Source organism: Wasmannia auropunctata, unplaced genomic scaffold (genome assembly GCF_000956235.1).
Source record: "Wasmannia auropunctata unplaced genomic scaffold, wasmannia.A_1.0 LD335985.1, whole genome shotgun sequence".
NCBI classification, from domain to species: domain Eukaryota; kingdom Metazoa; phylum Arthropoda; class Insecta; order Hymenoptera; family Formicidae; genus Wasmannia; species Wasmannia auropunctata.
In genome coordinates this window covers 914,630-925,880 of record NW_012026905.1, presented here as the reverse complement: position 1 = coordinate 925,880, position 11,251 = coordinate 914,630, and positions in this window count along the sequence as shown.

Here is an 11,251-nt window from a genome sequence, read left to right as displayed (position 1 = left end):
GTCGTCGACGAGACCGCTTCTTCTTTTTTTTTTTCTTTTATTTAAAGTAGCTCGAAGCGCGCCCGGGCGCGCCTTAATCCCCCGGAGGATTCTCCGGCGATTTCGCGACGTCCTTTGACGACGTTTTCCGAGCTTTGTGCAAAGCGTCAGATCGTTTCAAGTCTTTCCTATTTTCTTTTTCTCCTTTCTCTCCCCTCCCCCCTCCTCTCTCTCTCTTTCGCTTTTTCCGACAACTTTCTAACATTTGTCTTCAAATTAAGGACTGTTGACTTAAAGTCGGACTGAAATTACATCGAGAACGAGATTTTCCCCGCTCGCAACCACCTCGGGACTTAATTCGCGGAGTTCTCCAGATTTATTGCGACCCGAAGATTATTGACGTGCGCGCACGTTTTCATACTCGATTCACGAGAATAAAAAGCGCTGTCGGGCCCTTCGATGGAAAAGTTTGCAGCAAATAAGGTACGATATTCATGTAATAGAAAGCATATTAGACACGCAAAAACGAGGTCTCTCTCTCTCTCGCCTCTCGCAATATCTTCGCGGCAATAGCGTAGCTTTATTTTGCTCCCTCGGCTGAAACGAGGCGGGCGGTATTCTTTTATAAGAACGAACGAGGGAGAGAGAGAGAGGGGGGGGGGGGAAGAAAGCAGGTGGAAAGCCGGGAAAAAAGGGAACGGAGTGTGCATTGCAGCGCGCGCGCGCGCACACGCAGGAAGTACGAGCGCGAGAGGAGCGTGCAGCAGCGCGGCTCTTTCGCGCGAGAGGAACGAAGGCTGAAGGGTGACGAAGAATACTGTGGGGAGAAAAAGAGAGCAGGAGGGTAGACGGGGAGGAAGAAGAGGAGGAGGGTGAAGCAGACGACGGTATCGCGAGAGGGAATGAGAGAACTCCGGCCGCAACCGCTCGCGCGCTCTCCGCTCCGCCGGCAGTGGCGCGTTGCTGAAAAGCTGCTCTCTCGCCCTTTTTCAGCTTCTCTCTCTCTCTCTCTCTCTCTCTCTCTATTTCTCTTTCTTTTCTTTTCGCTGTCGGAAAACGGGACGATCGTGACCGCGAGACGCGTGGACACGCCGGTCAGCTCCGCGGCAAAATTCACACGACGATCTCGACTGACTCTCGCAGGATCTACGACCCGCGCGCGGAGTGTCTTCCCTTTTTTTTTTCCAGAAAATGAGAGCGAAAAAATAATATAAGCGAAATTGAATGTAGAATGTAATGGGACGTGGGAACGAGGAAGAGCGGAAATGCAGAGAGAGAAATTCAAGAGTGTGCCTTTTTAGGTGACACACTGACGTTACGAGCCGGGCGACGGAAATATATCTTCTGCGCGGACGTGCTATTGGAAAATTAGAACGAAAATTGCTTCAATCCTTCATGACTTATCGCGTGTAAATGTAGGAGATTTCGTAACGAGAGAGGTAAAATCCGTCACACTTTTGATTCGACTAAAAAAAGATTGAAGGTGAAATGGAGAGAAAGAGAGAGAGAGAGAGGGAGGGAGGAGGGGAGAGGGAGGGAAAACCCACGCATTATAAAAATTTATTATAAGAGATAAAATAACTTCATTTAACATTCCATGTAAAACGATTCCGATCGGTATATATCTGACAATTTCAGAAATAGGATATTGGCTCCGCGCTTGAAATCTGTCCGAGAGCCGCGTTCTCATTATTAAAATACGACGGCTCTGACGGGTGCCGACGCCGTCGAGGTGTGACGCGTTCAAATTTTATGACACTGTCGATATCGCGTTTGCGGCGAACGGCTTGCAAACGGGATATCCTACGGCGCGCGTAAGAAACCGCGCGCGCGTGTGTGATGCGTGTATCGGCGGTATAAAAAACCGCGCTTAATTCGTAACGCACACCGGCCTGTCCCCGGCGAACTCGCGTCGGGGTACCGATTCTGTAACTCTTAACGACAGTGTCGGTATTGCGTTACACTGTCGTTGCGCGGATATTTTGTATGGCAAAAAAAAAGCTGCTCAACGACAATGTAACGATACCGAATTGTCGTTAAAGGTTACACAATCGGGATACAAATCCCGTGAACCAGATCCGCGCGCGCGCGCGCGCGGTGAACGAATGGCGAACGAATGAATGGAGGGCAATAGCGTATCGGTGATATAACACCCGCGCGCACGCGGGGGATTATACTGTTAAAATATAGACGTTCGTTTCCCACCTTTTATCAATTCCTCCGCGCCGCGTCAATCGATTTAATATATACGGCGTAATAATAACGGATAGGAGGAGCGTCGACACACAGGGAGTGTCGACGCGGATGTTACGCGTCCTCTCTGCCGGCAAGGATCCCGTCATCGCTCGTTGAATGATCACCAACGACGCAATAAATGAATCGCCGCTGCGAATTGCTCGTCTGTTGTATATATTATAGACCTGTATACATATATTTAAATCTGTTCTCGCGCGGAAATCGACGCAACGCGCGTTCCCCGCGCCCCCGATCGAGAAAAACGACGGGGGAGGACGGGGGGTTCGTCTCTTGTCCCTTTCGATCCCCCTCCCCCCGCTCCTCCGGCGCGATCCCCTCGGTGGTCGGTTCTGTCTCTTCGCTCCCCTGCGCTAATCTTTCCGACTCTCTGTTCTCTCCGTCCCCCGGTCGACCAAAGTCGTGTCCTCGGTCGTGTCCCCCTCCTTCTCACGTTCCCGCTGCGGCGTGTACAACGAGGCCGATGTGTGTTTGAATGAATGAACGTAGGGACACGGGAACGCACGCATGTGCGTGGCCCCCCCTCGACCCAGACGTCGTCGGCGTACGTGTACGCAGTACGCACGTATATGCGCCGTATATACCGGGTGTCCCAGTCGTTAACGTCCTTACGATCGCTCTTCTTTTCTTTTTTTTTTAATGCGAATTTCCGCTCGACGCGACGAACGTCATCGAGAGGGTCTCTTCGAGTCTGCGTATAAAATTCTCTCTCGTAAGCGAAATAAAATGAAGAAATTCCGTCGAGGTGAATTTCGCCTCGAGATTAACCGAGATTAGCCGAGAATCACGATTTTGTTGTTTGTGCTCTCACTTCTTTCTTTTCGTCTCTCTCTCCTCCTCCCTTCCCTTCTCCCCGCTGGTAATTCCCGAGAAGGAAAGTGTCCTCGAGAAGGTCTCTTCTTTTCAGTGATTTATCGAAGAAAACCGGAAGGACAGTCTCGACGTCGAGAGAGAGAGAGAGAGTGGGACATTCGTTGTTTTCGGGACACCCTGTGCGCGTTTCTATGTCGGCGCACGAGGGTGCCCCGCACGGGGGCACACCAGGGTCGAATGGGCAGGGGAAGAAAATCGCCTGGGCCCCACGGCATTGACGCCGTGTCATGTCGCTCGCTGTTGAACGACGTTGAAGAAGAATAGAAGAATCGAGAAAGGGAAGTGAATTAGGATCATATGAATCAAAAGAGACCTGGGATGGGGGAAGGGGCAGAGGGGAGTGGCAAATACGATCGAACGTACCCGAATTTTTCTTAATAGAGTGCGTCCAAACTTTTTGTCTCTCGTTGGAATTCTCATCGGTGAAAACATCATTTTTATCGTTGCGACATAATTGTTTTTCCATGGCGAAACTTGGCGCGTGACAATTGCACTCTGTGCACTCAAAAGCTTACTTCTCGCGTTAAAATTCATAACAAATAATGTGATATTTCATTACGATGTTGTAGATAGAATAATATATTGTTAAAGCCTATGACAATTGCGGGATGTATCCACCCTTTTGCCTATATACAACATAAAATTGCTGTGTAATATTTATTAATAAAAACAAAAGAAAAAAAAGCGCGTTGCGAGAACCGTTATACCGTTATTCTCGTTTCGTATTTTACACTCGTTTATATGTGTATATGTTACGGCTGATAGAACTGCATTCCCATAATTAATATCCGCGAGTCAAATAATTCCGGAAACGCGTGTGCGAGACGGTTACGAGATTGCTGAATTAATTCTCTTCCCTCAAAGTCCTCCTCCCGCACAAATCCCACTCCCTCCCCTCTCTCCCCCGCGTAGCCATCCATCAATCTTCATCTTTCATCGTCCGCGTGAAAAATGTCGAACCACTTATCTCGCCGTCCGTATTAAGCGGGGCTCTCGGCGGATCGCCCGCTCGAAACGCTCGAGCGTTTAGCGCCGGGATTAAACATCGTTCGCGCTGATCGCGACCGCTGAATGGGAACGCGACGAGGCGTTCTCTCGCTCTCTCTCTACATATATATCTTTCTTTTGCGTCTCACCGTGCGCGCTCGTTCCCCGCTTCCGGCCCCTCGAGCGAGACGCGGCACAAACGACGAAACTTCTCGCATTCTGCGGTCGCATCTCGAGTGCGTCGCGACGCACCCCGGGAACAAAAGCGCCGAGGAATGGCGGAGAAGACGAGAAGAGGGCGGGGAACCGAGAGAGGACGACGAGAGACGTGCGCGCGCGCGCCTTCTTTTTGTCACAGGCAGGAAGCCATCGAGGATGAGAGCCATTTCCTGGCCCCTAGGAAGAATCCCGGTGACATATAGAGTCCTTCGCCCTTTTTTTTCCTCCCTCTCTCGCAGGGGCGCCCGAAGACGCCAACGAGACGCCGCCGCCGCCGTCCGGAGGTGCGCCGGATGAGACGACCGTCCGGTAAAAACGGACGTACGTTCCGCCCGGTGAGAGATATTAGACGGGGCAGGGTCCTCCGCGGAACAAAAGTGCTGAACGGGCACTGGGGACAGGGAGAAAGAGACGGAACGGTCGTGCTTAATTAACGATTATCGTATAACTGTCATTCGTGCGTCGCGACCCGTTTAAGACTCGCTCGTTATCGAATTATTTTTTAATTTAAATCTTTAGAGGCGTAAAAATATCTACGTTATTCTAGTTCGTCATCCGGCAGTGTGCGATTCGTAATTCGTGTAACAAACTATACGAAATAATTTCTCTCTCTCTCTCTCGTAATAATCTCTTTAGATTTATTTTTTAGGTTTTACGCAACACAATTTGTGTTTACAAATCGGAAACAGTAATTCCTCTACAATTATGCAATAATTCATCTAAAAATTACTATATACGTCCGATTTGTAATTATTTCATAATTATTCCGGGATTGCTCTGTATAATAATGTCCAATTATCTAACAATTTTCCCCGCACCTGCAAAATAACGGGCGCTGTTCGCGAAATTAGTTTCGCTTATCGCTGCGAGTGCAGCGCGCCATTCCGGGGATGCGCCTTTCTGCGATTGCGGCCGATATTTCGGCGGCCGCCACCGCCGTCGCGGCGACGCGCGGTACAATTCTAGCGAAATGCATGTATTGCACAATAGCGCCCGGCGAAGTATAGGGCGTTAAAGAAGTTTGTTCCGATCCAATATGCGCTCGCCTCGGTGAAAGCAGTGGCGGGCGCATCAGCGGCGCGCGACTCTGGTTAATCGCGTTGATCACGTTTTTTTTCTTTTTCACGAATATTTTTTTTTTGTTTTGTTGCAATCGTGACCTTTCGGAAAACGTCGTTATTTGTCAAAATCGCCGGAGAGCGCGAGAGAAACTTGGCCGCGAGCCTTGCGCGGCTCCATTTCCGAAATTGAAGGGCCGACGAGCGTTATATACGCACACGCGGGACGTGCGTTTCGTTGCACTTTTGCGGCATCCATTTCGGGATTGGTAATTAATATAATGCCGATTACATATGACATTGTAGCGACGGCGGCGCAACGAGAATTATATATACATTGCCTCGTTCTCCGGAGAGTATTACTGAAAATTTTCGAAATGGATAAATAACCTGGTGCAATAACTGCAGATATTGCCGGCTCCAAAATATTAATTCGCGGTCCGCGCAAGCTGAGAGGAAGAGAGGAAAATAAGATTTTAGCTTTCTACCAAGAATTCAATAGCCCGCGCGACATGGACAGGCAATTGGCTCTCACGCTCGAAATTATTATCCCCGACTCCCCTCTCCCCCTACCGTTCCCCGGGATCGAAGGCGCACATGCGGATATCGACGAGATCGTACATACATCCGAATTCGAAATTCTCCGTAAGCGCGGTTCAAAATTAGCCAGGACGAATTCGGCACGGAGGGAAACGAGGAGGAAGGAGGGCGGGGGATGAAAACGCGCGACATCCTCTCTCTCTCTCTGTCTCTGTCTTTCCTCTGTTCCCCCTGGTCCGCCTGATAAATTCATTCGGGTCAGTCGGGGGTCGACTCGGTGCCGCTACTATTCGCCCATGCGGCTGAATCAGCGCTAATGGGACGTCGAGCAGCGCGGCGGGAGGGGAAGAAGGGGGGAAGGAAGAGCGGGAGGGAGGGCGACGAACTGCAATCTTGGGCTGAATTTCAGCGACGCAGCTCAGGTATTTCCGATTACGCGCTGCTTTGAGAATTCCGCTTGATTGCCCTAATCGACCGCCGCGTGTCGATTTCCTGTTCGCCGCGCCCTGTTTTACCTGTCCCCCCAACCCCTCCCCCCTCCTCCGCGTCGCCACGTTGCTGTCGCGTCGCGGCGTGCCGCTCGCGACATCGAGCTCGCGCCGCGCCGAGCGTTGAGTGATAATTCGAAACGTGCGCACTTAATGTTGAAACAACTGTCATGCGTTTCATAAACGCTCGTTTTTGGAACCGCACGCCATTAATTAATAGATATATGTATACTATGCGCGCGCGAGCACACGTGCAATTTGGTGGTGCTGGTTATCGAAATGCGTATATACGTATACGTATGCCGCCGCGCGAGAAACGTCCCCTCCCCCCCCTCTCGCTTCTCCCACCGTATTGCGCGAGTATACCTCCGCGATTTCGTTTAATAATTTAGATCGCGTAAATGCGCATTTAAATTTCGGATTAATTATTTGTAATTCACACATGCGATATATAATTGCACGCGCGCGCGGCCGGGGCGCTGCGATATATTTACGCGTGATTTTATCGTGTGCTTAGACGAGAGAGTGCACGCACAGGGTATTATACATACTGTAATTACCGCTCACACAGGGGAGAGAGGGTTTTAATATGCCCCCCCTCCCCTACCCTCCTCCCGATGTTATTTCACATATAATTTAATTCGAGCGCGGATTTAATTGTACATACGCGGCATGCACATTCCTCCGCGCGAACTACATACACATCACTCTCTCGCTATTTTCCTCGCGCGCGCGCAAGCACCGGGGCTTTCCGACTCTTTCCTCTCCCGCGCGAGCATTCGGGAGCGCGCGCGCGTTTCCTTTATTTATTCCAGTGGAATTCCGGTTGAATTATAGATTCGGTCATTGCCATCGGAGAAACGGCAGGTTGGTAGCGCGCATTGGGAAAGGGGGAGGGGGAAAGGGAGGGGGGATTGCGTTTAGCGCGCGATCGAGACCTAATCGCGTGAATGATTAAAGACATTCGCGCGGAGGGATGTGGAGCGGCACGCGGCGAGACCTGGGGGGCGAACGTAGGCAGGCAGGTGCGACAAGAGGGGGAAGAGCCTTGCGCGCAGGAAAGTACTCCCAGACTCTTTACGCCGAAGTAGCTCTCCTTTATTATTAATCCTAAACGCACCATCGGACCGCAGGAATGCAGGGCGGAACGGAAATGAACTCGGAGAATTCCGAGAATCTTGGCGTTTATCACACCAGATTAACCGGAGCCCTTGTCTCAAATTTAACTGTTGTATATTATTTTAGTCGCTAAAACTAGCTCCCTTTAACCGCCGCACGTAAATTCAATTACTACTTCATTTTCTGTACCCAAATCTTTGATTATTCCTATTGTGTTCCTACCGCGCTCCATTTAATAATAGAAAAATATTAATATATCTTATTTAATATTTTCCTATTTTTCTGTTCTTCAGATATTAATATTTTTCTTTTTATTAAGTTTGATTAATGATTTTCATTAATTTTTCAAAGCATTTTTCGTTCAAATCGAAAGAGCCAGCGATCATTAGAGAATGAAAAAGTTAATTTAATGAAATATTATTTATATATAAGTATGTTCATGTGTATAATTTTGTATAATAAGTTGTATATATATTGAAAATATTAATACGTACTGCTTATTCTAATATTTTTTACGCATCTTTGGTCTTTTAAACAATTCAAGCATTCTTGCATTAATGCAATATTATATATTATATAATAATAGAAAAATATTAATATTTATTACTAATTTTCTATTACACACGTTATCTTGTAGAAAAAATTTGCTCCTATCGAGAGTGACAGGCGCAAGAAGAACAAATTGTCTGAGGACACGTTTATTTACTAAACTAACATCGTATAAGATTAGCGTAACGTCACACGCCTATCTCGCGCTCGTACGTATTAATTGCTAAAGTTAACAATAACGTTTGAGTTATCCATTATCCGAGGGGATGCGGACGAAGACGAGCCGCCCGCGCCGGGGGCAGGATAACGAAGTTGAACGGCGCGGCGTGTCGCTCGCGCGCTTAATCTACGAAATTGCGCGTGCAATTTTTTTTGCGGTATAGACGCGCAAGACGGATGGAATAGATAACGCCTCTCTCGCGGGCGTAAACCGCCGGGAGAGAAGTCGTCACGTCAGCGGCCGTTCTTTCTGAGAAATTGGCGCGCGACGCCACTACACGAACCGTTCGCCGATGACACAAACCGTGCCCTACCGCGAGATATAAATGATAACCGATACTGTCAGCCCCTCCCACGACGACGGTATTTTTATTGAGATGCGCGCGATAAAATAGTTCGCTAAAACTGTTGCGCTTTTCCCGTTATATCCTCGCGTGTGTGTGTATGTGTGTGTATGTGCCTCGGGGAATAAAAATCTCCATTTGCGTACACAATTATTGTACACGATATATCAATGAAACTTTATCTGTTAAATTAACTTATTTTCATTCTAATAATTCGTGCTCTTTTTAATTGTAATGAAAAAATGCTTTTAAAAATACGAGAGTAAGAGCCGGTTAGTTATATTTAATAATATAAAAATATTAATATGTTTATTGCTGTTTGCGCACGTAAATTATGAGTTATGTATTTCGTAACATACTTTTTCCGACGAGTGAAGTAGTGTAACAGGAAACGGGTAACAAAAATAGATGTTTTAAAATTCCGTTAGTAAACATAACTAGAATTTACCTCCCCCGCCCTCTCGATTCGTTCTCTTCTACTTCCAACAAAAAAATTTTTTAATAGAAGAGACACCTCTCGTCCTCCCCCTCCTCCCTTCCCCTTCTCTCTCTCTCTCTCTCTCTCTCTCTCTCTCTCTCTCTCTCTCGCCCGTTTTAGATAGAATTAACGCGTATTAATTAACGTAACCGCGATTAGTATTCCTCCCTATTTCGAGCGTTGACATTTCGGATAAAGCGCGCCCGGCGTGTTTCGAATAAAAATCAGCATAATGCAGAGAGAAAGAGGGAGAGGGTTATAGTGTAGCCGGGGTGGTTTACCGTGCCGAGCGGGCAATCGCCGGCGTGGCATGTGACACTGACAGCGCTATTTCCGCGGTTAACAATCGTCGCGGTCGTCGGCATCCCAGTCATTATGAACGTTAAATATATCGGTTCAATAAAGTCAGTTGCAGCGGGGAGAAAGAGACAGAGAGTGTGTATATGTGTATGTGTGTGGATGTCACTCCGGCTATTAGACAGACTTCACGGCTACATCCCGAAGAAGTCGTTGCGGAAAAGAAAATTATATTGCGGGCCAATAGAAAACGTTTTCACCGCAAAAAATATGTCACGATCGTATTTCCTGTACGATTTTTATTTTGCAATAAATGATTTCGTGCGCGCACGCTTTTATCTACTATAAATTATATATATATATATATATATATATATATAATTATATAATTTATATAGATATAATATACATGTAATTAATATAAATGTTCCACAGGAATATCATTATTATAATTATCCTTTTGCATTAATAGTTAATTGATTAAATTATTGAGTTAATAGTTGAATAACCTTCGCGTAATGCAAGTAAATGTAATTGTAATTCGTTTAATTCGCATCGCATTTCGCCGTTTCTCTTCCATACGTTACACTGCAAGTAAATATAATTATAAATAATGCCTTATGACCAATTTCATTTGTATACATTTCATTTAATGTTGAGACATTATTTATGATTATATTTATTCGCGTAACATGAAAGGGAGGGCCGCGAGATGCGTCGCGAAATAAGCGAACAAATTAATTACGTTAATGGAATGCGCGCGGCTATCAAAGAATTTATGGTTGAAATAAGGAAAAGTTTCTGCGCCACGCGCGCGCCAAGTATTCGTCGCGCGTTCTCTCGCGAAAAGAAAACCTACGCGTTTTGTTACGTTGATAAAAAGAAATATACCGTCTCCCGGGAGGGCGATCACAAGAAATTCGGTTGAACCTTCGGATCGTTCGGCGGTAAAACGCAATAATTCCGGAAGTGATTCTCCAGAAGCGACTAATTACGTTAATTAGCAATTAGGCGAGAGAGATGCGCCCGGATTACTCGCGCTTTTTGCGCGGCTCCGCAATTCCGAATTGCGTCCCGCGAGAGCGAATGTAATTCGATCTGAGGGAGGGAGGGAGGGAGAGACCGGGAGGATGCTGGCGCTCGCGTCCGACGTGTGCAAGCTTTATTTTCCGCGCGGCGACGGTATTTGGAGTGCTCTGTCTGTGTCCCCCTTCGGGGGTCGCGGGTATCCTCGACGGGGCCGTAAAGTCACGACGCTCCCATGGTCGTCGTCGTTGTCGTCGTCCACTCCAAAATTACGTGGACGCGATATCGAGGGTGATATCGAGGGTGCCGTCATCGAGAGGCGGAGGGAAGGAGGGAGGGGGGTGAGACATTGTCTCGCGAATGATGAACAGTAGGCGGTCGCGCGGAGTTGCCGCGCGAGTCGGGGAAAAGTCGGGGAAATTGAAAGCGATCCGGGTCGCGAAAGGTGGAGGCGAGTTTCCACTCCGGTGATTGGCAGCGACGCGATAGCAGATCGCGTGTATGATCGGCAATATAATTACTGATGTCTGAACATTATTGAGTTCCTCGATAACGGACCTCGAGCGTTATCAATTAAGAACGCGAGTGTGATTGTAAATTGAAGAAAGTACTTAATTGACTTTTTTAACAGTGCGTCATTGAGAGTATCGTGGAACCTTTTTTGCAAACAGAGTTGCAAAATAAATGAAATTTAATAGATACAAGAATTTTAGGAGAGAATGAAATATTATGGAAAATATATAGCAAAGTATAGGATTACTAGAGAGAGCGTATTATCTTGCATTTTATATTTTATTTCTCATTTTGGTCCATGGACAATAA